Source organism: Mus caroli, unplaced genomic scaffold, assembly GCF_978045245.1.
Source record: "Mus caroli unplaced genomic scaffold, Mus_caroli_1 scaffold_5, whole genome shotgun sequence".
NCBI classification, from domain to species: Eukaryota; Metazoa; Chordata; class Mammalia; order Rodentia; family Muridae; genus Mus; species Mus caroli.
Genome location: NW_028227260.1, coordinates 27791035 through 27816331, shown reverse-complemented (window position 1 = coordinate 27816331; position 25297 = coordinate 27791035). Strand labels below are relative to the sequence as shown.

At 41.9% G+C, this 25297-nt stretch overlaps 1 protein-coding gene across 6 annotated transcripts in view; it reads right to left on the bottom strand.

Moving 5' to 3' along the window:
• The window catches only part of Acsl4 (acyl-CoA synthetase long chain family member 4), a 73788-nt gene extending 59719 nt beyond the window's left edge, over window positions 1-14069 (bottom strand). For all 6 annotated transcript variants that reach the window (XM_029473007.2, XM_021152851.3, XM_029473008.2 and 3 more), the window contains exon 1: window positions 13862-14069. The gene's annotated coding sequence lies outside the window, so the exon portion shown is untranslated. The remainder of the gene's footprint in view (window positions 1-13861) is intronic.
• Window positions 14070-25297: the final 11228 nt, after the last annotated feature.

Genomic DNA, 25297 nt, shown 5'->3' with positions numbered 1-25297 from the left:
AGAGTACTCGTTTTTATATTTAGTAAATGTTTACTGGAGACTATGTTCATAAAGTTTAACACTGCAGAGCCTCATATTGATTCCAACTGCCATGATAAATACCGTGACCCAAAGCAACTTGAGGAGGAAAGGGTTTATCTCATCTACAGCTTACAGTTCATCACCCAAGGAAGTCAGAGCAGGAACTCAAGGAACTGAAGCAGGATAATAATAAAGCAACACTGTTCCCTGGCTTGCTCAGCCTGCTTTCTGGAACAACCCAAGACCACCTACCAATGTGTGGCTATGCCCACAATGGGCTGAGCCCTCCCACATCAATCATTAATCAAAACAATACCCAATTGACATGCCGGTGGGCAATCTAACTGAGGCATTTCCTCAATTCAGCTCCCTTCTTCTCAGATGACTCCAGCTTGCATCAGGTTTGACACAACTTGCTCTTTAAATATCATAGAACGAACTGAATTGCAAATGTCTGTTTTTCACAATTCAAAGGACACCCAGAGTCCAGATCATCACTGTCACTTCCTCCTTATCTCTGGTAATGACCTTGTACATCATCCACCTCCTCCTTCCTGCAGGGAGTAGCTTGAGCAATGCGGTCCTTCAATTAAAGACGGGGCACAATCACAAGTCTCACCATGTTCAAGATCAACGATAGCTGGAAAACCAAGGATCCTCTATGGATAAAACCAAGATAATATGGTCCTTACAGTTAAAGTTGTTTTGAGAAAAGTACCAGCTAGCCGAAACTTGTTACTTTTGAACCACCCCCCATTCTACTAAATGTTACCATTTCAGCACTAGCCCACCCACTAAAGAGAAAGGCTTCATATAGCCAAAGTACCTGGGAGAAATGTAGGGTGACACAGAAAGACAGGAAGTGGGCAGCCATCCTGCAACAAAAGTATTTTTCTCACAAATACTAGAGCTAGCACCATCCGTGGAGCCTTTTTGCCTATTTCTCCCCCACTATTAAAACCTACTGTGCTAGGGGAAAAAAATACCATTTTAATCTTACTATTTTTTTTTTTTTTGGTTTTTTGCGAGACAGGGTTTCTCTGTGTAGCCCTGGCTGTCCTGGAACTCACTTTGTAGACCAGGTTGGCCTCGAACTCAGAAATCCACCTGCCTCTGCCTCCCGAGTGCTGGGATTAAAGGCGTGCGCCACCACGATCTTACTATTTTATACACCAGGGCCTGGCAATTACCAGTTATTCAATTCTACCTAGGCAAGCAATTCCCAAAAGTCATGTTGCTTACAAACAGCAACAGGTACAGCAGGAGGGTTCAGTGGGTAGAGGCACCATGTGCAGGCCTGACTGAGTTTGATCCCCAGAGGCCACAAGGCTGCAGCAGAGAGCCTGTTCTCACGAACTGTCCTCAGTCTTCCATGTGTGCAAAGGCACACAAATAATAAGCAGAGCGTTCCGGGATAACTTCGGGTACATATTGAGATCCAATCTCAAAACATACATGAATAAGTCAGGGATTAAAAAAGAAGGTAGGAAAAATCCCCACAAAGATTTCCGTTTTTCAGTCATCTCTTCTAAAACTACCCAAGCTTTAAGGGATTCCCACCTGTAAGGAAGTAGAGTACCCATCCCTGCTATCCAGGGAGGAAAATAGAAGACATTCCTTACATGCCTGCAGTTGTGGATGGTTCCATACTTTACCCATGCTAGTGTTTCCTTGCCTACACATCTCTTTTATAAAGTTTAATTTGGAATTTTGGCAGAGAAAGATTAAGAGCAATGGGGACCAGTAAAATAATTATAACAAGATACTCTGGTAAAACGTATTGCAAACTCATGGAAGTTTCCACTTAATATTGTCAGGCTGAATGTGGGCAACTGAAACTCAAAAGTGAAAGTGCAGGTAAGAGAAATTCTTTGGAAAAGATAAAAAAGTAATAGTTAATGTCTTGGTCATCAACAAAATGTTAAAAAAGTAACACATATGTGCAATATATATATATATATATATTTTTTAAAGTTAGTTGCCTATAAAAATCCTGGCCTTATATACTTGACACTAAAAACAAACTTATAACATTCTTAGGAGATGAGTTGTTTTGCTTCTTTAAAAAAGTATAGCATGTATAATTGTGTTTAAATGAAGATGCTAATGTCGACATTTCTATTTGTGGAAATAAACACCATATGGCTTCCCAATTAAGGGTTGCATAACTCACAAAAGGTGAACCAAAGCCTTACTTTTTCTAGGTTCCAATTGTGGAAGCAACTTGCTTCCAAGAAATTCTATGCTACCTTTGTGTGATGGTTTGAATGAGAATGTTGCTGACAGGGTCAGGAATTTGAACACTTGGCCCCCGGTTGGTTTGGGAAGGTGATACAGTCCTACTGGAAGTCGATCTGCAAGGTGGGCTCTGAGAGAAGTCACTCTCTCTGCTTCTTGTTCAAGGTTGAAGATGTAAGAATCTCTGAGTCCCCTGCCCCTGCTGCCCCGTCTGCTCCCCTACTCCCTTCCATGAGTGATACTTTTTCAGTAAGTTGCTTTTGATCATGGTATTTTATCACAATAACAGAAAAGCAATGAATACATTTTAGGCATAGAGAATTCAAATACAGCCGGGTGTGGTGGCGCACGCCTTTAATCCCAGCAATCAGGAGGCAGAGGCAGGGAGATTTCTGAATTCGAGGCCAGCCTGGTCTACAAAGTGAGTTCCAGGACAGCCAGGGCTACACAGAGAAACCCTGTCTCAAAAAACCAAAAAGAGAGAGAGAGAGAGAGAGAATCCAAATATTTTGCAAAAAGTTGTTGGTCTGGTACCTGATACTCTCTGTACCCCAAATATTTCAAAGACTTTAAAACCATCCTAGACAAACTTTCAATTAACCAAATTTGAAAGTCTCTGGTTCCAACTCTAAGAATATCATTATGCTTGGCCTACTTTTCCCTACTCTACTGTTCAGAAACATATTTATCTGGCAAGTGCCATGATTGCTGTTCAGGTCTATCCTTTCAACTATTCTTTTAACTTCTTGACTTCACAGCTTCTGTGGCCACGTGGAATACAGTATCATTTAGATTCTTCTTCCCAGGGCTACATTACTGTGCCTTCTTTCTTGTCTTCTAAGCCACAACTGGCTTTTAAGCTCATTCACCAAGTTCCTGTTTCCTGTCTGACAGATCGCTTAAGCCCTTTGTTCAACCTTGAAGCAGCAGTGACTAACACATCCTAAGCACAAGTAATGGTCACCCTCCTCTCAGCAGTAGTTCACTTCTCCAGGTCTTCTTAGATGAGTGATCCTGTATAAGCCTGCCATTACTTTTTCATAGCACCGCAATAATGTATCCATACATTAAAGGAAATAAGCACAAAAACTAAAAGAAAACAGGTGTTTCAGTATGCCTCCACCCCTCATTAGCCTTCTCCACAACCACCAGAATTCTCCAGAAACGTTTCAACACCTTTTCTCATTAGTCAAGTAAGAAATATAGACCTTTAAGTTAATGCTCCTATACCTGCTACCTTATTACTCTCCTAAGTCTGTTACCTTATTAAGTGCACCTATGAGTGAAAAATCCTCCTGATATGAAATCCAACTCCAAACGACAAAGTAAGACAGATAGCCTTGGAAAATGGGCTGTTTCGATCATAATAAAAAAAATATGATTAGCTATGAGAAGTATTCACATGAAAAACCTTGTCTACACAGAGAAACCCTGTCTAAGAAAAGAAAGGAAAGGAAAGGAAAGGAAAAGAAAAGAAAAGAAAAGAAAAGATAGTCTTGTTTTTTGTTTTTTTTCTGGGTGGGGGGATTGTTTGTTTTTCGAGTCAGGGTTTCTCTTATGTAGCCCCGGTTGTCCTGGAACTCACTCTGTAGAGCAGGCTGGCCTCAAACTCAGAGATCCGCCTGCCTCTGCCTCCCAAGTGCTGGGATTAAAGGAGTGAACCAAGTGGAAAATTTAGAAGATTCTCCATGGGAAGTTACGTTTTATCAAAACACCTGAATGTTCACTCAGTATAAGCTATTGCATTTGCCATATAATAATTGTTAAGTATCTTCCTGTGGGCAAATATTTCTTCCTAACTTACACAACTACCTAGAAAACAGCAATTTAAAATGTTAAATACACTATAGATTTATCTAGAATAACAAGTTTCCTCTAATGCCACTCCCTTTTCCTCTAGGGATAACTGTTCTGCACCGTGTTATCAATCATACCTTTTTTATTATCTATACACATGATAAGCATTGTTTGCCTTTAGATAAGTGGAATCCTGAGGTATATATAAATGTCCCATGACTCCTTAATCCATACTCTAGAATGCCTCTGTCAGATCATCTAGGTCTCTCTTTTTCTTCTGTACAAATTCTTTATTGGTCTTCTGAAACACTCTATAACCTTGACTGGCCTAGAGCTCACTATGTAGTTGGCCTGCAACTCAGTTCACAGAGATCTGCCTACCTTGCCACCAAAAGCTAGGATTAAAGGCATGTGCCACTACACCTAGCAAAATATGTGTACATTTTTAAGCGAGAGGATTCAGGTATTGCTTATTAAAAAGTTATATAGTGTGTGAGTGCCCATTTGCTCAAGGTATTATATCTAATTTCTAGCAATGTATCTTTTGCAAAATGGGTTGTATTCTCCCTGTTAAGTAGATAAACTTGAAGATCTTTTTTATATTCTTTGCTTTTTTTTTTATCTATCTGGAAGATTCCATTTCATAACCCTCCACTTCTTTTTAAAATGTACATCCATACATTTCTGCATATCTTTCTCATGGATCAATAGGCTCATTACATATGATGCTTACTATGCAGAAATCCTTTTATCTCATTTGAATTACAACAGTTAATATAAATGGTCAATTCAACTGAAAAACTATTCTTACTGTGTCACAGAGCAAACATTTCAGGTTATTTTCATTCTATTTTATCAGTGGCAAAGGTACACTCGTTCGACAAACTCCTGACATAGGGCCAAAAAGCCAAGATGTTTCTCGTGATTGCAAACAAATTTCACCTGAAGTCTTGGGATAAAAATGTCAAGGAACTGAAGATACCTGCAAAGCCATCAGCCTGTAGACAATTTTCAAATTCCTGTATTTACATAAGACGTATACTGTCTAACCCATACCTAATTATCAATAATTATTTTTAGCAATTTTCATTCACCGACTCTTCCTAAAAAACAACTCAGGGTCATTCACTACAATGAACCTAATATGATCATCACCAGTTTTAACCAGGTACCTAGGTGTTGAGCTATGTTTGCTTCGATGGGCACACTCACCTCCATCGACTCCTGTCCATATGATGTGAAGTGAATCCCACACACTGTTATCATTTCACGTGTTTCAGAAAAACTGCCAACTCTGTCCATCTGTATTTTTATCAGTTTAAAAAATATTAAATCGAGGGCTGAAGAGATGGCTCTTCCAGAGGTCCTGAGTTCAATTCCCAGCAACCACAGGGTGGCTCACAACCATCTGTAATGGGATCCAATGCCCTCTTCTGGTCTGTCTGAAGACAGTGACAGTGTGCCCACATACATGAAATAAATAACTAAATCTTTAAAAACTATTAAGTCATATATTTTAAAATCACTACATGGAAACGTAGCTCAGCGGTGAAGCATTCGCCTAGCATGTACAAGATACACCAGGTTTCATCCCCTGCAAAATACAAGCATGCACACCAACAATATGCACGACCAAGTATACATGTTCAGTAGTAGTAAAGCGTATGTGCTCAGCTTGTAGGTATACAAGCACACTGGACTAACAGCACTTGTTCAGTTTAGTGTCTTTTACCAAAGAAATGAAGATCATCCTCTAATACAGTGAATCAGGTAAACCCAAGTTCCTACAGCACACTTAGAAGCTACCCCTGCCAAAATCTGCTAGTTTCCTTCTGACTTTGTTCTGCTGTTTTTATGTTTTTCACAAGACTTTTTTTTTTAAAAATGCAGTTATATCTTAAAAATGTATTTAATATGCTTCTGCGTACGATGACATCCACTTCCTTCTAAATGTACAGCCAAGTGTTCCAACTTCATTTCCATCTTCAGTCTGACACTTAGGACATTTAAAAGAACTGAAGTGTCAAGTTAACAAAAGAAGGAAGTTGTGCAAACAAAAGAATAAACCACCATGGAAGTTCAAATTGGTAGCCTCCTACTACGTACTTTAAAGATCACAAAGCAGTTTGTGGTGAAAAACTGCAGCCATGCCCAGCTCACTCATTACCAGTCTGGCTTGGAGCAACCCAACTGCAGAAGCCTCTATTAGAATCATACTAGTTAACCATACCTGCAAGTTGACGTTCATGCCCACAACAAAAACTAACCTTACCAGTTCTCTAACTATGCCTTTAATTCTACTGCCAGGCTTGGTGAAAAAAAAACTGAATGCAGTCTTGCTGAAATACAAGCAAAGGCTAACATGTCCTTTATAAAACAGAAGAAAATGATCCTACTTAAGTTGCCTTATCTGGGAGTTCATTAGAATTTTTCTCTAATGGTCCAGAGAGTAAACAGACTTGGAAGGCCACAGGGTCTCTGTGAATACGGCCAGACAATACATAAAGGGAGCCATATGGCTGTGTTCCAACTGAAGTTTATTTACAGAAACAGGTGGTGGACAGGAATTGGCCACAGGGAGTGTTTTTCTGTCCCCTGACTTATACCAGTTTGCTCTTTTTTCTTGGAGGAATTTGATACCCTAACTGCGCACTTACTGGAGCAAAAATGGTAGTAGCAAAAGACACACGGAATTGTTACCACCATAAAAACAAATGAGTATTCTTAAAATTCATCATTAGTCCAGCAAGTTCTTACCATAATACAGGTGCACACAATTTTTAAAAAGAGGTGGTACAAGCATCACCTAAGACTAATATTCAATGTAAGAATAGTTGAAGGTTGGGCCTACTGGCTCAAAGGTAGAGCACTTGCCCAGCATGTACAATATTCTGAGCCCTATCATCACAACAAGTAATGACTATAAAAGAAAAATATATAGTGTAGACAAATTTAATCGTGATTTACTCTAGAAGAACAAGTAAAAATAAAGCCTACTAAGTATATAGTTGAGATAACTTCACTACTCAAAATGTAGGAATACACTTTCAAACTGTGTTTAAATGAGAACAAGAGCTGGAGAGATGGCTCAGCGGTTAAGAGCACTGACTGCTCTTCCAGAGATCCTGAGTTCAATTCCCATCAACCACATGGTGGCTCACAACCATCTGTAATGGGATCCAATGACCTCTTCTGGTCTGTCTGAAGACAGCTACAGTGTACTCACATACATAAAATATAAATAAATCTTTAAAAAATTATTTCAAATGACAACAAACATCTATGCGTTGGATAATTTTTTTTTAAAAAACTTTGCTAAAAAACTATAGTTTTGCCAAAACACTTTTAATTTAGAAAGTGAAACCTGTTGTGTGGCTGTTTAATTCTACGTTGCATTTAGCAACTGCTAGGGTTGTAAGGATAACACCCATTTTAGTATGGTACAACCATGTATAACCAGATCCACATGCTAAGTTCAAAGTCACTTACCACAGAACACATCTGAACTCCAGAAATGAAGCAATGAGCACATTGCTTACAGTAAAAATAAATAAATAAATAAATGATGCAAGGCAGAACACAAAGGAGTACAAGTAAATAATACAAGTATATAAGATACTCTTGACACCAGAAGCACAGGCCATGTATTTAAAAAAAAAAAAAAACAAAAAAACAAAACTTAACGTTTTTCCTGCAAGCAATGTAGTCACTGTAAACTCCCTGTGAAAACTCCCTGTGAGGACGTTCGAAACACGAGCCACAAAGTGAAAGAATACAGTTGCAAGCTATACACCAACAAAACATCAGTACTTGCACTATACAAAGGAACTTTTAATACTTGACAATTTCAAAGAATCCAACAGGAAAGCAGGCAAAGGGATAACTAATGTTATACTCAAGGCCTAGCAGCGGCCTGGTAGGTTGTCTAAGCACCAAGGGATGGCACCACACCCGTGCATTCGTGGCACTCAATGGATTATTTAAAAAGGGGAGGGACACAAAGTGGGCGGGCTATATATGGTGTGTGGGGTGAGATAGAGGAGGAGGAGTGAGTGAGTGGGGAAGTAAGGTCGCTACACTTTGACTTAGCAGTATTCTCAGGGCTGGCCATTAGGTACTAGAGAACAGCTGGCGTGATCTGCCCCTGCTCCCAGCTTTACTCAGTGGCCTGTAGTTGTGAGCAAGGCTGAAGCCTAGTCCCTGCCCATGCTGGTATTTTCTTTAGTGTCTGCCTTATTCAGCTCACATTTGGGTGGTAGCATTGATGAGACTTTAGGGATATAACTTCTGATGTTGCTAGGAGACACCATCACTTAGCAAACTCCCTGATCCTCTGGCTCATACAAACTTTCTGCCCTCCTCTGGCGATACTCTCTGAGACTTAGGTTGGGGGTGTTTTGTATATACCCACTGGGACTGGAAACACAAGCACAAAGTAATATTATATGGACTCAACAGATTATAGTTAAGTGTGTGTGTGAGAGAGAGAGAGAGACAGAGAGAGAGACAGAGAGAGAGACAGAGAGAGAGACAGAGAGAGACAGAGAGAGAGAGCAAACATAAAAAAGACACCACAAGCCGGGCGTGGTGGCGCATGCCTTTAATCCCAGCACTCGGGAGGCAGAGGCAGGTGGATTTCTGAGTTCGAGGCCAGCCTGGTCTACAAAGTGAGTGCCAGGACAGCCAGGGCTACACAGAGAAACCCTGTCTCGAAAAACCAAAAAAAAAAAAAAAAAAAAAAAGACACCACATATTTTAAGGAGAACAGCAAGGGTAGACGAGCACATTTAGAGAAAAGGGAAGGGAAAAACATTGTTATTAAAAGTACAACCTTGGTGCTGGAGAGATGGCTCAGCGGTTAAGAGCACTGGCTGCTCTTCCAGAGGTCCTGAGTTCAATTCCCACCAACCACATGGTGGCTCACAGCCATCTGTAATGGGATCAGATGCAATCTTCTGGTGTGTCTGAAGACAGCTATAGTTACTCATTTTTAAATGTTAAAAAAAAATAAAGTACAACCTTAAACCATGCCTTTAGTCCCAGAACTTGGGGGAGGAAAAAAAAGCATAAATATAGTAGACAAACAAACAAAAAGTTGCTAATGGGAATGTCAAATGGTAGGTAGCCCTTGTGGAAATCTTTGAAATCTAAACATGCAACTACTATATAACCTGGCAATGGAATTGTTAGGCATGGAAAGGTATGCCCATATATGGAAAGCATCAGAGGTCAAACATACATCTATGGCATGCTATACTACTCACTAGTGAAAAGAACCGATTATTGATTAAGGATATAAATCTCATGACTCTCCAAGAATTAGGTTAGTATTAGGAGGCAATCTAAAATGGTTACAGTCTGTGTTCCCATTTACTTAGCTTTCTTGGAATGACAAGAGACCCGAGAAACACATCAGTGAGAGCTAAGAGATGGCTGAAAGTATAAAAGGGTAACATAAGTGCCCCTAGTGGGACAGAACTGCTCTATGACTTACTTGCCTACAGTGATCCCAGAAAGCAGCGACATATGCTACCAGTGTGCAGAACTAAAACACACACGAAGTGCATGCTAAAAGTGCTGAAATAGTGAGGCCGGCAGACACCTTAGCAGTGAAGAGAGCCTGCTGCTCTTGCAGACAAGAGGTTAGCTCCTTGTACCTGTGTTGGGCAGCTCACAATGCCTATGACTCCTGCTCCAAGGCATCGAGGCCCTCTTCTGGCTTGGGAAAGCATCTGTACACATGTGGCAGGCACACATGCATACAAATCAAGAGTAAAAAAAATTTAAAAAGAAAAGAAAAAATGGGGGAATGTGAATATGGACACCCTGTATTTCAACTTCTTAGTTGTCCTGTTATATACTAATTATTTTTGATAATAACATTGGTTGAAATCAGATTTGAGGTATTATTCCTTATAACTGTATGACAATCTACAACAAAACCAGGATCCATAATCAAAAAAGGAAAATGTATAAAATATATGATATCAGCCAGCAGCAGAAATGGAAAAACAAACCTTATTAATTTCCCTAAGGAAAGTCAAGGAGGGGAGGAGAACAAGAAACGCCACAAAGAACTAACAGTAGAGCCCAAGGTATGGTTGTACAACCTTTAATCCCAGCACTGGTGAGGCAGAGGCAGGTGGACCTCCCAGGCACTCAAGGCTGTTACACAGAGAAACCAAACAAAGAGCCTATAATAAAATATGATGATCTCTTCCGCCCCTATTAAGGCTTAACTTTAAGGGGATTTTGTTCATCCCAACTTGAATCTTAATATTTTAATAAACTATATGTCCATGTGTCTCACTAAAACCACGCCATCCATCCTCTTAGTCTACAATTTCATAGAATAAGTGATGTTCTCTTAACCATCACACCCTGAAGAACAAGAGGGTGGAATGAATTATAAATAGAATGAGTGAGATTTCTGCATATGTTTTTTTGGTTGGTTGGTTGGTTGTTGTTGTTGGGGTTTTTTTTTTTTTTGGTTCTGTTGTTGTTATTGTTGTTGTTTGTTTTGGTTTGTTTTTTTTTTGGGGGGGGGGTGAGGCAGGGTTTCTCTGTGTAGCCCTGGCTATCCTGGAACTCACTCTGTAGACCAGGCTGGCCTCGTACTCAGAAATCCACCTGCCTCTGCCTCCCAAGTGCTGGGATTAAAGGCATGCACAAACCCACTGCCCAGCTCTGCATATGTTTTTAAAATATAGTTTTATTATTGTTGTTTAAGACAGGGTCTAGGGCTGGTGAGATGGCTCAATGGGTAAGAGCACCCAACTGCTCTTCCGAAGGTCCGGAGTTCAAATCCCAGCAACCACATGGTGGCTCACAACCATCCATAACGAGATCTGGCGCCCTCTTCTGGAGTGTCTGAAGACAGCTACAGTGTACTTACATATAATAAATAAATAAATAAATCTTTTTAAAAAAAGAAAGACAGGGTCTATGTTGTCCTGGCTATTCTGGAACTTTCTACATAGACTGGGCTGGCTTTGTAGCACAAATCTGCCTGCTTCTGCCTCCCAAAAAGTGCTGAGCTTAAAAGCATGTACCACCATAACCAGCTAAATATTTTTATTTTATGTACATTGGTGTTTTAGTTACATGTTTGTCTGTGGATCACAGGCATGTCTGGTGCTCTCAGAGGCCAGAAGAGGGTGCTGAATCCCTTGAGACTGGGAGCTACAGAGGGAAGTGAGCCACCATGTGTGTGCTGAGAATTGAACCTTGTTCCTCTGAAGAGCAACCATTGCTCTTAACCTCTAAGCCATCGCTCCAGGCCCTCTGTATAGACTTTTAAAGTTACTAGCTAATTACAGTTTTAAGGCAGTATGTTCACACCCTTACAAGGTTCTAAAGGTCACGAGTATCTTCAACTCAGTGTGGTACCCATCCATACTAGTAGTAGAAATTAACCTAATATTTGTAAAACTCACTCCCTCTGATTTATGCATTTGAACAGTCGGAATGAATTTAAGAATTAATCATCTTGTTTTGGCTTTTGTTTTGTTTTTGAGACAATGGTTCTCCATGTTGGCTTTGGCTCTCCTGGAACTCACTGGGTAAAGTAGGCTAGCCTTTAATTTAGATATCTGACTCAAACTCAGAGATTTGCCAGCCTCTGCTCCCCATCTCTGCCTTAGCCTCCACCTCCTCTGCCTGGGCCCCACCTCCGCCTCAGTCCCCGGCCGCATTGGCCTTGGCCTTGGCCTCGGCCTCCACCTCCGCCTCCACCTTGGCCTAAGCCTATGCCTATACCTAAGCCTCCCAAGTGCTGGGATTAAAGTCCTGGACCACTACCCTAGCTAAGAACTAATTAATACTCTATTGATTAAAGCTAGTCTATGAAAACTTTGAGATGATACTCTAAACTGATATATGATATAACAAGATTCAGCCCCAGCCTTAATGTGAAGTGCACTAAAATACATGTCTTCATAAAAAAAATCTTAGTTTTTTAAAAACGGAAGCCAAAAGGAAGGGATTTATGGATCATCCTGCCAACCATACAGTCACTTAATTTATATATGTGAAAACTAAGAAAAGTGCCCTGTTCAAGGTGCATATAGCTAGTATAGCTGAGAGGCTGGAGTTGGAGCATCTCCAGAAGTCTGGATTCAGGTCTCTTGCCACCTATGTGGGCAAGATTTTGTTCTTCCTCCATCCATCAGATCTCTACCCAACACAGTAAAACTCTTTATATCTGATTGATGCCAAGGTCCTTTATCCCAATTTGCACATATATTGACAATATAATACCGGTTGCTCCATGGAAATGGCAAAGATCATAAATTTGAACAGAAGTCTACCATGTTTCCCACTTTTGCACACTCCGCTGAAAAGATGAGCTATGTTTGCAATTTAAGGGAAGAGGCCTTACATTTCAAATTTTGCTTGACCTGCTCAGTAGCAGCACTGTAATTGATCTCCACTTGGTGGTTTAGACATTAAGAATATTTGGTGCCGGGCGTGGTGGCGCACGCCTTTAATCCCAGCTCTCCGGAGGCGGAGGCAGGCGGATTTCTCTGAGTTCAAGGCCAGCCTGGTCTACAAAGTGAGTTCCAGGACAGCCAGGGCTATACAGAGAAACCCTGTCTTGAAAAACCAAAAAAAAAAAAAAAATTGGAAGCCTTGCTTACTGCAAGTACAAAAAGAAAAAAATAACACTAAAGTTACGAGTAAGTGCAGGAAATGGCTTTCTTGGGTTAACTATCTGTAAAAACGTGTCACTACGCATGAATTTACAGGTTCAAGAGACAAAATATGAGAAGGAACCTCGGTTATGCTTGAATCCAACTGCATGACAGCTGGGCATATTTCCACAGAAGAGGAAACTGAGTGGTTGATTAAAACCATGAACCAGTAAAGCAAACTGCTTACTTCTTCAACAAGGTTCATTTCCCCTTATTCCCATCCCTACCGTCGTTTCTACTGAGTGAGAATTGACGGGTATTTTTTAAGATGAAAAGTACGAATGAGCAAATTAATTTCAAAAGGATGGAAAAAAATGTCTTCGAAGGAGATGCTGGAGTAAAAGGAGAAATGACGTCGGATTTCAAATATGTAACCAGTTAGGCAATGAATCACATTCTCCTAGGTTTTTCTGTCTATAGACATCAGCTACAGATCTTTTCGGTACTCGAATGAGAGGAAGAGGAAGTGAATAAACCTAATATTAACTATACAGCACCTACTGATCGCAGAGATAAAGACGGGAAGATCACAGGGTACAAGCTGCAGCTACGATCCAGCTGTTTGCTAACATACGTAAAGGTATGGATGCTGAGAGAGTATCTATCGAAAGCGAAGGCACCCTCCCCAAATTCGAGAAAGCAGCTGTTTCTAGAACCAAAGACACCGCCGCCGCCGCCGCCACCACCACCCGCAGGCGCCCGGACCCTGTTACAGAGTGACAAGGGAGGGGACAAAATGGAGCTGAGGTCTAGGGGGGACCTAAAGGTCGTTTGGAGGTCTAGCAGGCACTTGGTGTGCTCAAGTCAACTGAGTCTTGGCAAAGCCCGGTACCCCCTGGAGGAAGAGTTCTCATGGCTCTCAGGGTACAGCGGGGGTACAGGGAAGAGCCAGGTGGGGTTCTGGAGGATCCCAGAGAGCATCAAAGGAGGAGATAGTGACGGTGGTTCTCTCCATGAGCCAGCGGCCGCGGCCGGAAAGCCGAGCGCCCCCCCACCCCCCAAACCCCGACCTCCAGCCGGCTCAGGTGAGGATCGCGGAGCCCGGCAGGAATCGGGGACTCTCCGGGGCAAGGGCGCAGCAGCCGCATCCTCCCCAGCCTAGGATCACTCACCGAAGGTGCTGCCTCGCTCGCCACGAGTCTGCCACTGGGTCCCGGCCTTAAGAGGAAGGAAGCTCCTGGAGAGGAGCTCGCGTGCCCGCTAGCTCTGGAGCTGCCTGGCAAGGAGGGGCGAGCCGCGGAGACCAGTGGAAAAAAAAAGAGAGAGAGGGAGAGAACCGCAGCGGCGCGCGCGCAACCCGGACAGCCAGCGGAGGCGGGGCCCGGCGCGAGCCCGGAAAAGACGAGCCCGGAGGGGCGGGCGGAGCGGGGGAGCACGGTGGTGTGGCTGAGCCCGCCGAATCGCAGGCGGCCTCTGGCTCGGCCCACCCACACGCCCGCCTCCGCTCACTAAGGACGTCACCGCCAAAGAGGCGGAGCCCGATCGGGCTTGCAGCTGCTGCAAAGGAGGAGGGCTGCTTCCGAAGGGTCGCAGGTCGCCTAAAGCCTCCCTTGAGCCCACAGCCACCATGCCGCTCCCGCAGTGCTGGGCAAAATAGCCCACGAGGACTTAGCGCCCAGTAGTCTAGAGCCGCAGAACTGGCCCACGCCCTAGCGGGCTACCCGGGACTCCACCCAGGATGAAAGTTCCCCCGGGGTCATCTTCCAGCTGCCCTTAGTTAGATACCTATCTTTGGACTGCCTCGTGCTTCCTATAGGAGAGAGATCTTAACCTTGTCAGCTAGCTTCTAGCTCCTGAAAACCAAAGCCTTCTATCCTTTTATCTGTTGCCTTGAGCTGTATTAAGATTCCCTGCTCACTCGGGCTCATGAAATGTTTCCTGAAGGCAGGGTTTTGCGCGCGTCACTCAGTTTGGGCAAAAGAGCCCACAACTGATAAGAAAAAGTGCAGTACTGTGAGATTCTATTGCTTCTGAGACTTCTTGATATAGGCCATTTTAATCTCCCAAGAATTGAGAAGTTGTTGTTTATAATTCCAAAGGCTATCTCAGGACTTCAAGACAAAATTGTAATTGGGAATAATAAGCCACAACAAATTACCAAGAATAAGTTGCCAAAAGAAATGTAAACTATTCTTCCAGTTCCATGACCGGCTGCTTTTTTTTCTTCCTGTTATGGCTGTTTTACTAGCTACTTTTCATTTCTCTTACAGAATGACTGTGTGTGCTGCACACACATACAATAGCTTGCCTCACATTGCTGGCTTCAGTAGTGCTTTAGGCTTTGTGTGTCATAATCATCTGGGATGTTTGTTCCAATGGGAATACCTGGAGAAATAATCCTCAGATGTTTTGATGTGGATTTTGATTTGGTGAAATTTTTTAATTTTGGATTTTTAAGAAGCACCCCGAATGACAGTATTAGTGTGCCTGGCTGAGAGCAAAAATGTCCAGCTTGTTTGAATGTTGTTCTACAGCTGTAGCGCTCATTTCATTTCCAATAGAGCCACCAACTTGGGTATAAGGCACTCATGTGCTTTTCCTTTTGCAAGATTGACCTAGAAAGTTCAGGACTTCAAACAACAAACTTAATTGTCATCTTTATTTTTATGAGACCTTGTTGTAATGCCAGAAACAGATAATTATTAGTTGGCTATAGAGTCCACTAGGTACCTACAGTGTACAGAGACCTGTCATTTATCCCAGAGTTAATACAAAAAAAAAAAAAATTGAAGGAACAAACCATCTACTCCTCCAACAAACCTAGGGTTTCGTTATGGAATTAAAACAAAAGTACCACACGTAGCCCAAACATTTTTAATGAACTCTTCTGAACTCAGTAGTCTTTAGCTTACAGAAGTCCCTCAAAATTTACAAGACCTACATAAAGAAGAAAAGCTATCAGGTTCTGTGTGTGTGTGTGTGTGTGTGTGTGTGTGTGTGTGTGTGTGTGTATCACACACATATATATCGGACCAAGAAGTTACTTGTAATTTCACAATCTTTATCACTTAAACTATTAATTAGTGCCCACAATGTCCTGGTCAGCTTTATCACCTACCAGATCTTTTCCTTCACATTTAACCACACCCAGGGATAAAGAAAAAACATTACTCCAACAAGAGGTAAAATAGCCAGGCATGGTGGCACACTTCTGTAATCTTGGTACTTGGGGGGCAGAAGCAGGTGTAGATCCATGAGTTCAAGGCCAGCCTGCTCTACAGAGTGAGTTCCAGAACAGCCAAGGCTACACAGAGAAACCCTGTCTTGAAAAATCAAAGAGAGGAGGGGGGAGGGGAGACACTGTGTCAAAGAAGAGCAAAACTGAGAGCAGGGAGCAGTGGCACAGGTCTGTGATCCCAGCTCTGTACACTAAGACAGATCTAAGTTTGAGGCCAGCCTGAGCTACAAAAGGAAAGCCGATCTCAAGATCACACTATATATATTGACAATGAAAGGAAAGACTGGAGGGAGGGAGAGAGGGAGGGAGGGAGGGAGGGACAAAAGGGAAGCAAGAGAAGCCATCTAAGACTTATGGCCCCAGAGCAAACATTCCTCCTTCCCCAGGCAGCTGTCTGAGGTTTGAGAGCGGTTACAACGTTTTTATGCCTTTTGAGGATGGAAGATTACTGTCTTTGAAAGATGAGGAGACAGATGCAAATGAAACAATGTGTCTAGTCACAAACCTAACTAGTAATAGAGCTTGGAATTCCTACCACTCCCAGAGGCTTGCTGTGAAGTAGACTCAGTAACATCCCACCAAATTCAAGTTAGAGTCAAAGGAAGAGGAAGGAAAATACAAGCTGCAACTCTCAAGATTCAAAATACAACACAAAAAAAGGCATACGCAGCCGGGCGTGGTGGCACACGCCTTTAATCCCAGCACTCGGGAGGCAGAGGCAGGCGGATTTCTGAGTTCGAGGCCAGCCTGGTCTACAAAGTGAGCTCCAGGACAGCCAGAGCTATAAAGAGAAACCCTGTCTCAAAAAAAAAAAAAAAAAAACCCAAACAAACAAAAACAAAAAAACAAAAAAAGGCATACGCATGACAAAAAAAACCCAGAAGAGGTACTGAGAAGAAGGTCTGAGGACAGTAGGACAGAGAGACAAATAAGTGCATACACTATTTTATACATATACAAATATGTATACATATACAAATATGTATAAATATGTATAAAATGTCCTAATGAAACCTACTTCTAAGTATGCTAATGTTAAAAATTCATTTCAAAGCCACTTTTCAAAAAAGTATAGAAAAATAAAGCTTCTAGAAGCTAAATGGAATTGAACAAGGCCGCTCTGTTAGCAGATTTTTAAATGGATATTTAGTGCCTGCTAGCTTTGCTCTCGTGTAATAAGAAGCTGAAACAGATAGCCAGCCTGCTCTTGGCATTAGTTATTTATGGAAGGACAGAAAACAACTGTTCTTCACTATGTACCAAGTCTGCATCTTAAACTTACTTCTTGAGTTACTAGAATAATAATTTCCTCCTGGAGCCCAAATACAAGCAGCAGGACTTTGTGATAATATTTGAATATACAAATTATGTTAGAGTTTGCCATTAACAAACTTTATTTTTACAGACCTGATAACCAGGCAAAATATTTTCTTTAGTGGTGTGTGTGAAGCAACTAGTGAAACCAGAAACCTCAGGAGGTGATCTCACTGTGAACGAAATAATAAACTAAACTTTTGACTTTTCAAAAGTGCTCAAAATCAAGGCTGAAGGCACAGTCCAGTAAGTCGCTGGGTTTGGTCTCCTTTATCAAATGAAAACCACAAAAATGGTCAAAGGTATACTAATTAGATATAAGTATTATTTTGAACATTGTTTTATCTTTTCTCATAGTCCTTTATTTTTATCCTGATATATTTCATTGGTCTTCAAACTCACTGAACAAACCTAAGCAAATGGAAATCCATCTAATGCTTTAAAATAGGAAGTTTAATGATGCTGATTTGTCTAGTGACTTGGGTATTCCCAAGTTAATCTATAAAAACAGTAGGTTTTTAAAAATATAATATTGTTACTAATTTCTGGAGCATTTCAAACACATGGAGAGTTTGATCAAATTCACCACAACACACACACACACACAAACACACACACTTCCCCATAACCCCTCCTGGATCTACCTCTCCACTCCCTGTCCCCTCTCCCAACTTCATCTCTAGTTTTTATAACCCACTGATTCCTATGGGTACCACTTATGTACTCATGTGGTGAGACCAGTCCCTGGGGCTTGCTCAGTTTACTAGGGGCCACATCTTTAAAAACAACCAGCTCTCCTTACTCCAGAATCTATCAATTATCAATACCCTACCCCATCAACCCCAAGGCCACATGGACTAGCTAGAACTCATACAGGCACTTAGAGCTGCAGGCACTAGAGTTTTAATGGAACTTTATTTCAGTTTCTCTTTCGAGACTCCTTCAATGTCCTTTTTAAAGCTAACTCCAAAGCTCCCTAAATAAATATTGGCAGTGTTCCTTGACAAAAAAAAATGCTTTAGCAACTTTCCAAAAAAGGAAAAAAAATATATTGTTCATAAAGCCAGGAAGAAGGGGGAGAAGGAGGGAGGGAGAGAAAGAAAAGAGATGGGGATGAAGAGGGGAAAAAAGGGGGGGGAGTAGAGGAGGGGAAGGGGAGGGGGAGGGAAGGGAAAGCGAGGGGAAGGGAGAGAGAGTGAGAGATGCTAGAAGTCATCAAATCTGTAAGAAAGTTATCTTTGTGCTTCAAGTCTGATCATATTAGATTAAAAGATCACCAATCTTTTTTTAAAAATATTTATTGCCAGACAGGGGTGGCACACGCCTTTAATCCCAGCACTTGGGAGGCAGAGGCAGGCAGATTTCTGAGTTCAAGGCCAGCCTCGTCTACAGAGAAACCCTGTCTTGAAACAAACAAACAAGGAAACCAAAAAGATTTATTTATATGAGTACATTATAGATATCTTCAGACATACCAGAAGACGGCATCGGATCCCATTACAGATGGTTGTGAATCACCAGGTGGTTGCTGGGAATTGAACTCAGGAGAGCAGTCAGTACTCTTAACTGTTGAACCATCCCCCCAGCCCAAGATCTCCAACCTTGTAACTCACTCAAATCCTCTATCCTTCCCCTCTAACACACAAGAAGATCCCATAAGTCATATTCTTAAATGGCTAGTAAAATAATACCTTTTTAAATGTGTTTTCCTCAGAATCACCCATTAGTATAGGTGGTAGGTCAATGACAGGGGCAACAAAGTAGGAGGGAAAACCACCTGGGATGTGGACTTGGGCCAATCATCCTACAGCAAGCCATGCAGCCTGTTTCTCAGTCTCAAGCTCTTCACCTGCGAAGTGGAGGTAGTAATATACCTCCCTTACAAGACCCATCAAAAGGAAAATGACATGAAAACGTACTCATAAAACATCTACTTGCAGCATTTGTGTAGAAACGGCAGCGATGGGCTACTGGTGTGACTTTAATATGAAATGTACCACCTGGGGTCAAGTGTCCAACTATGTCCCTTGCTGGTGCACTTATTTAGGGAAGCAGAAGGAACTTTAGGCCATAGGCTCTAGCTAGAGGAAGTAGTAGCTCACAGAGGGGCTGGCCACTGGTCATCTGGGCTCCTTGAGCTTTTCCTTTCTCTGGTTTCTGGCTGCTATGAGGTGCTGCCACATGCTCCCACCTCGGTGATGCTCTGCCTCTCTGCATAGAATCAACAAAAGCCTAGGACTATGAACAGAAACCATGAACACAAACAATGCCTTCCTCTCAACTTGTTTGTCAGGTACTTCTTCACAGTGAGGAAAAGTCCGAGACAATCATCAGGTGCCTCATTTACACAGGAGAATTTAAAAAGAAACAAATAAAAGACGCTACACCAAGAACAGCCATTCTTCAGGTTCTTAATGACCAGCTGGCCATTTCTTAAATCTGAAGTCTAAAATCCTTGAGCTACTTTCTTCACAAAACTTTGTCTGACCATAAAGCCCCCTGTACCTGACAATTTCCAAATACTCACTTAGTTTATGGATTATATAAAATAAAATATGTCTAAATTGTCACTCTGCAATCCTTCAAACTAAAATACTATGATTTAAAAAAAAACTCTCTTCTTCACTTTGGCCCTATAAGACAATATGGCATAATGAAAGTGTCTGTTATTCAAATAGAAAACATTTAGCAATATGTTTAAATCATAAACACTGACATTTACCAAATGTTTACTCTGTGCCAGCCATGGAAGCAAACACATTAGTCCCTGTACCGCTCACACAGGTCTATAAAGTAGATAGTGTTCTACTGATTAGTTTGTTTGATGGCTTGTTGTTGTTGTTGTTGTTGTAAACTTGACACAAGATAGGGTCATCTGAGAAGAGGAAACCTTAACTGAGAAAATGTCTCCATGAGAGGCTTGTAGACAAATCTGTGGAGCAATATTTATTTATTTATTTATTTATTTATTTATTTATTTATTTATTTACATGTGTGGATGTATAAGTCAGGGGACAACCTTCCATCATGTGGGCCTGGGGTTTGAATTCAGGTTGTCAGACTTGACGGGACTCTACCCACAGAGTTATCTCTCCATCCCCATTCTCATGATTAATGATTGGTGTTGTGATCATAAAAAGATAAAGGAATATAAGAATAGGTTCTGTGGGGGTGTGGTGAAGTATGAGGGAAGGAGGTGCCTCAGTGGGCCCATGCTGAGACATTCCTCCCCACCCCCCCCACCCCCGAGGGACCAGCCACACATGAGGGTATAGCATAGAATAGAGTTTATTCAGGGCATGGGGAGGGGAGTTAAGAGAGTAGTAGAGGCCAAGAAAGGCAGAGAGAAGGAGAGAGTAGAGAAGTAGAGGCTGGCTATGACCACATGGACAGGGGGGATAAGAGAATGGGGAGAGAGGGGGAGCAAGGGGGTAAGAGGCAAGAGAAAGGCAAGAGAGTAAAAGGGGAGAAACAGCCCCTTTTATAGTGGGCCAGGTCTATCTGGCTGTTGCCAGGGAACTGTGGGGTGGAGCTTAGACAGAATCCTAACAATTGGTTTGGGAGGGTCCAGCTCACTAGGGATGGTGCCACCTATGTACAGATGGTTCTGGATAGTATAAGAAAGCAGACTGACCAAGCCATGGGGAACAAGCCAGAACATAATATTCCTCCGTGGCCTCTGCTTCAGCGCCTGTCTCCAGTCTCCGGGTGCACTCCTTGGTTTCTCTTGCTGATGTGAGCTGAAAGAAACCCTTGCATACCCTAAGCTGCCTCCAGTGTTTCTTCATAGTTGCAGAAAGCAAACTAGGACACGTCTATTTCTAAAATTTAAAAAAAAAGGTGCAAAATCTTGAATACTCATCACTTTAAGAAAACATGAATGTGAATGAATAAATATGCTTTTAAAGATCATTATCACATAAACCCACCTAAAAGAGAAGCAAGACCTCTTTTCAAACAGCCTAGTTCCAAGAACTGAGCCTAGGTCATCTGCAGGAGCTGAAGCAATCTTAATGAATAAGATGTCTCTCCAGCCCCTCACATCCTACTTCTATGTTAGCTCTTTTTCACGAGAAGACATTTAAAATAAGTATTTTGAAGGTGTATCTATACATTTTAAGAGCATCCTTTCTCAAATGGAAAGGCTCTCTAGGCTGGTAGCTTCACACTTTGTGGATAACTTCAACCTGAGAGCTCATTTCACTAAAAACATTTGAGAGTTTTACTTGAGGCCTGCAAACATGCATGGCTCCGTCATTTATAATAATGCGTTGGTCTTGCAGATAACCAAGATTTAATCCCCAACATCCAAGTGGTGGTTCACAACCGTCCATAACTTCAGTTCTGGGAGAGCTGATGCTACCTTCTTACCTGAACAGGCACCAAGTATGCATGTGGTACACATACACACATACACGCAGACAAAAGAGTTGCCCAAAAACTGAAATTAAAAGAACAAATACAATATTTTTGCTTAGTTTTTCAGCCTCAGAAATAATGCTCCAACGAATATCCTTGCACATGGATCTTTGTGATATCTGCCTAAGCTTCCTTATCTACGCTTTGGATATAGTTTATGGTAATGCTTGTCCAGCCTGCACAATACCCCAAGATTTAATCCTCACCACTGCAAAATCAGAAAACAAAACCTCTTTGTAAGGAGAGAGACCTCAGTAAGTGGAAATGATGTCACAGAGGATGTGCATGCTACATTTTAAAGATCTTGTCAAACTGTCTGGGGGGAAAAGCCGCAGCCAGAGTGTGTGAGTGCCAGTTTCTTCATATTCTTTACAAAATTGAAAGATATCTATCAGAAAGGTTTGCCCATCTGATAGACAGGAAAATGTTCCTTGCTGTCTAAGGAGCTTTCATATGCCTATACTAGACGCCTGGAGGCAGAGGAACAAGGATTTTTCTTTTCATTTTTGATTTTTCAAGACAGGGTTTCTCTGTGTAGCCCTGGCTGTCCTGGAGGCCCAGGCTGGACTCAAACTCAGAGATCTACCTGCCACTACCTCCCAAGTGCTGGGATTAAGGCCATGCAAAAGGGTGGGGGAGGTACCAGCGGCCCTGCAAATAGTTGTCATGTCATGTTTGTTTCTTTTTGTTTGTTTCAAGACATCATTACACTATGTAGCTCTGGTTATCCTGGTGTTGGGTTCCAGGTGAAAGCCAGGGTGACCCAGAAAAAAAAAAAAGAAAAAAAAAAAAACTCGCTTTAGATACAGAAGCTTAAAAATGAAAGTTTTTTTTCTTTTTCTGAGCACTCAGGGTGCCAGCTCCGGATCTGATCCTGGTCCAGGAATGGAGATTGTACAACATTTTAAAAAGATGTTAACAAAAAGCAATGGGATTGCTGTGGGGAGCTACAATGTTATCTAAGGGAGTATGGTTGGAGACCAAGCCTTATCCAGGGACCTTGGCTTCAGGGTCCTTAATTAGTTTTCCCAGACCTTAGGTCCGGAACTCAGAGTGATAAGGGGACAAAGGAGCAGGTCAGCTACACATTGTTCAATTAGGGCATAGCAAGCAATTGGTTATATATTTTATAACTAATGCACCTTGGTTTAGATAACAGCAATTTCTGTATTCTTTGTCAGTTAAGAGACAATCAAGAAAACATTTAGAGAAGTGGGAGAGGTGTTCATTCCAAGGCCTGGAAACATGAACTCGTTTGACCCTGCCCGCAAGACAGAGACGTTGTCATTGAGATGGGGTACTCGGACAACCGTTTACAACAGAAGCTGTCCCGCTATAGGGAAGTTCCCAGTAACCCTGGGGCCTGGGATCTTGAATTTAGTTTCTCCCTATGATTAAAAGGAGTCTGAAAACAAAATGGTCGTACTTAGAATAAGTTTCTTTTGCTTGTTCCCAACTCTGGAACTCAGTATGTAGACCAAGCTGGACGAAAGCTCATCCTAGAGATCCGCCTGCCTCTGCTTGCTGAGTGCTGGGATTAAAGGCAAGAGTCACTGAACTCAGTTTAAAATGCTCTTTAAATAGTGTTAAAATTTTCATCTTATGCAACATTAGTATTTCATAATTCTCTAACAGGTATGTCCCACATAATCTGTTTCCCATACCACTTTGTTTGTGGGATATTTGAGCTTGTCTTTTAAATTGTTCATAACTTATAAGCTATAAGTTATGACTATCTTTGTTCATAAATTTGATTCTCTTTACTTTTGAAACATTTAAAACTCACTGAAGAGCAGCACTTAAGATAATTGACACATATTAACAGAACACTTGGTTGGGTGCAATGTTGCTTGCCTTTAATCTCAGTGCTCCGGAGGCAGAGGTAGGTCTCATCTACAGAGGGTTCTAGGCCAGCCCAAGCTTCACAGTGAACCCTGCCTTAAAAAAAAAAAAAAAGGCGTGGTGGCACACTCCTTCTATCCCAGCACTCGGGAGGCAGAGGCAGGCAGATTTCTGAGTTCGAGGCCAGCCTGGTCTACAGAGTGAGTTCCAGGACAGCCAGGGCTACACAGAGAAACCCTGTCTCAAACAACAACAACAACACAAACAAACAAACTCTTCCTCTAATTTTTTAAAAAATATTTTATTTATTTTATGTATGTGAGTACACTGTAGCTGTCTTCAGACACACCAGAAAGAGGGTATCGGATCTAATTACAGATGGTTGTAAGCCACCATGTGGTTGCTGGGAATTGAACTCAGGACCCCTGCAAGAGTAATCAGTGCTCTTAACCACCAAGCCATTTCTCCAGCCCTCTTCTTCTAATTTTCAAAAGAAATTGAAAAATAATCTGTCATCATTTTCGAAGGGCCTCTGGCCAGCTTGAGTTGTTGAGCACAGCTCTGGCAGGCCTTGCCCTACCTACTCCCTTATTCCCTCTGCCTTGCTTTAAAAAATGTTAGATTACATTCCTGAAGCTAGGCCCCAAGGTCTAGTCCCATATTTAGCCATTTCTTCCTCCTGAGGCTGACTACCAAATACTATCAAAGTATTGTAGCCTAGCAATCAAAAGCCTCCTTTGATCACCTAATTAACATGTGCAATTAAACATCTCATTCTAACCTGTTGCTTCCCCTTGTACCTTTATAAACAAACATTTTCCTACGTGCCACGGGTGTCTCCTCTCTATCCAAAGGCAATCTTTTGTCTCCCTCTGGGACAAATAACCCTTACCCTCTTCCTTGTCCCTTTCTCCTTCTCCCTCCACCTCTATCTCCTGTCTTTGTCTCTTATTCCCTGTCCTTTGTCCCATCTGGGGCAAATCAATCTCCATTTTGCTGAGAACTTGGTCTTATGGTTCCTGAGCCAATACTCTTCATTTCAATCTTAATTAGTAAATGGCCAATAAGAAAATAAATTTACACTCTAATGCTATAAAGTCTCCTGTACAATTTAAAAAAAAAAAAAAAAAAAAAAAACTCCATTTCATCCCGTGAGAAGACCAGGTCAGTTTCAACTGACCTAGACCCGTGAGATCTCTCAGACACTGAGCCACCAACCAGGCAGCATACACCAGCTGAGATGAGGCCCCCCACACATATACAACAGAGGACTGTCTGATCTGGCCTCAGTGAGAGAAGATGCACCAAACCCTTGAGAGACTTGAGGCCTCAGGCGGGCAGACCCAGAGGGGCATGAAGTCTGGACTGTAAGAAAGGATTAAAGAATAAAAACCAAACCAAACAAACAAACAAACAAACAAAAATTCCGAGCCAGTTGTGGTGGCTCACACCTTTAATCCCAGCACTTGGGAGGCAGAGGCAGGCAGATTACTGAGTTTGAGGCCAGCCTGGTCTACAGAGTGAGTTCCAGGACAACCAGAGCTATACAGAGAAACCCTGTCTCGAAAAAACAAAAAAGAAAACAAAGCAAGCAAACAAACAAAAATTCCATCAGCCAGTCTAGTGGTGCATGCCTTTAATCTCAGCACTTTCGAGACAGAGGCAGGTAGATAGATCTCTATCAATTTGAGGCCAGCTTGGTCTACCACAGTGAGTTCCATGACAGTCAGGGCTGCATAGAGAAACCTTGTGTCAAAAAAAAAAAAAATCATCAACCAAAAATAGTATTTGTTTC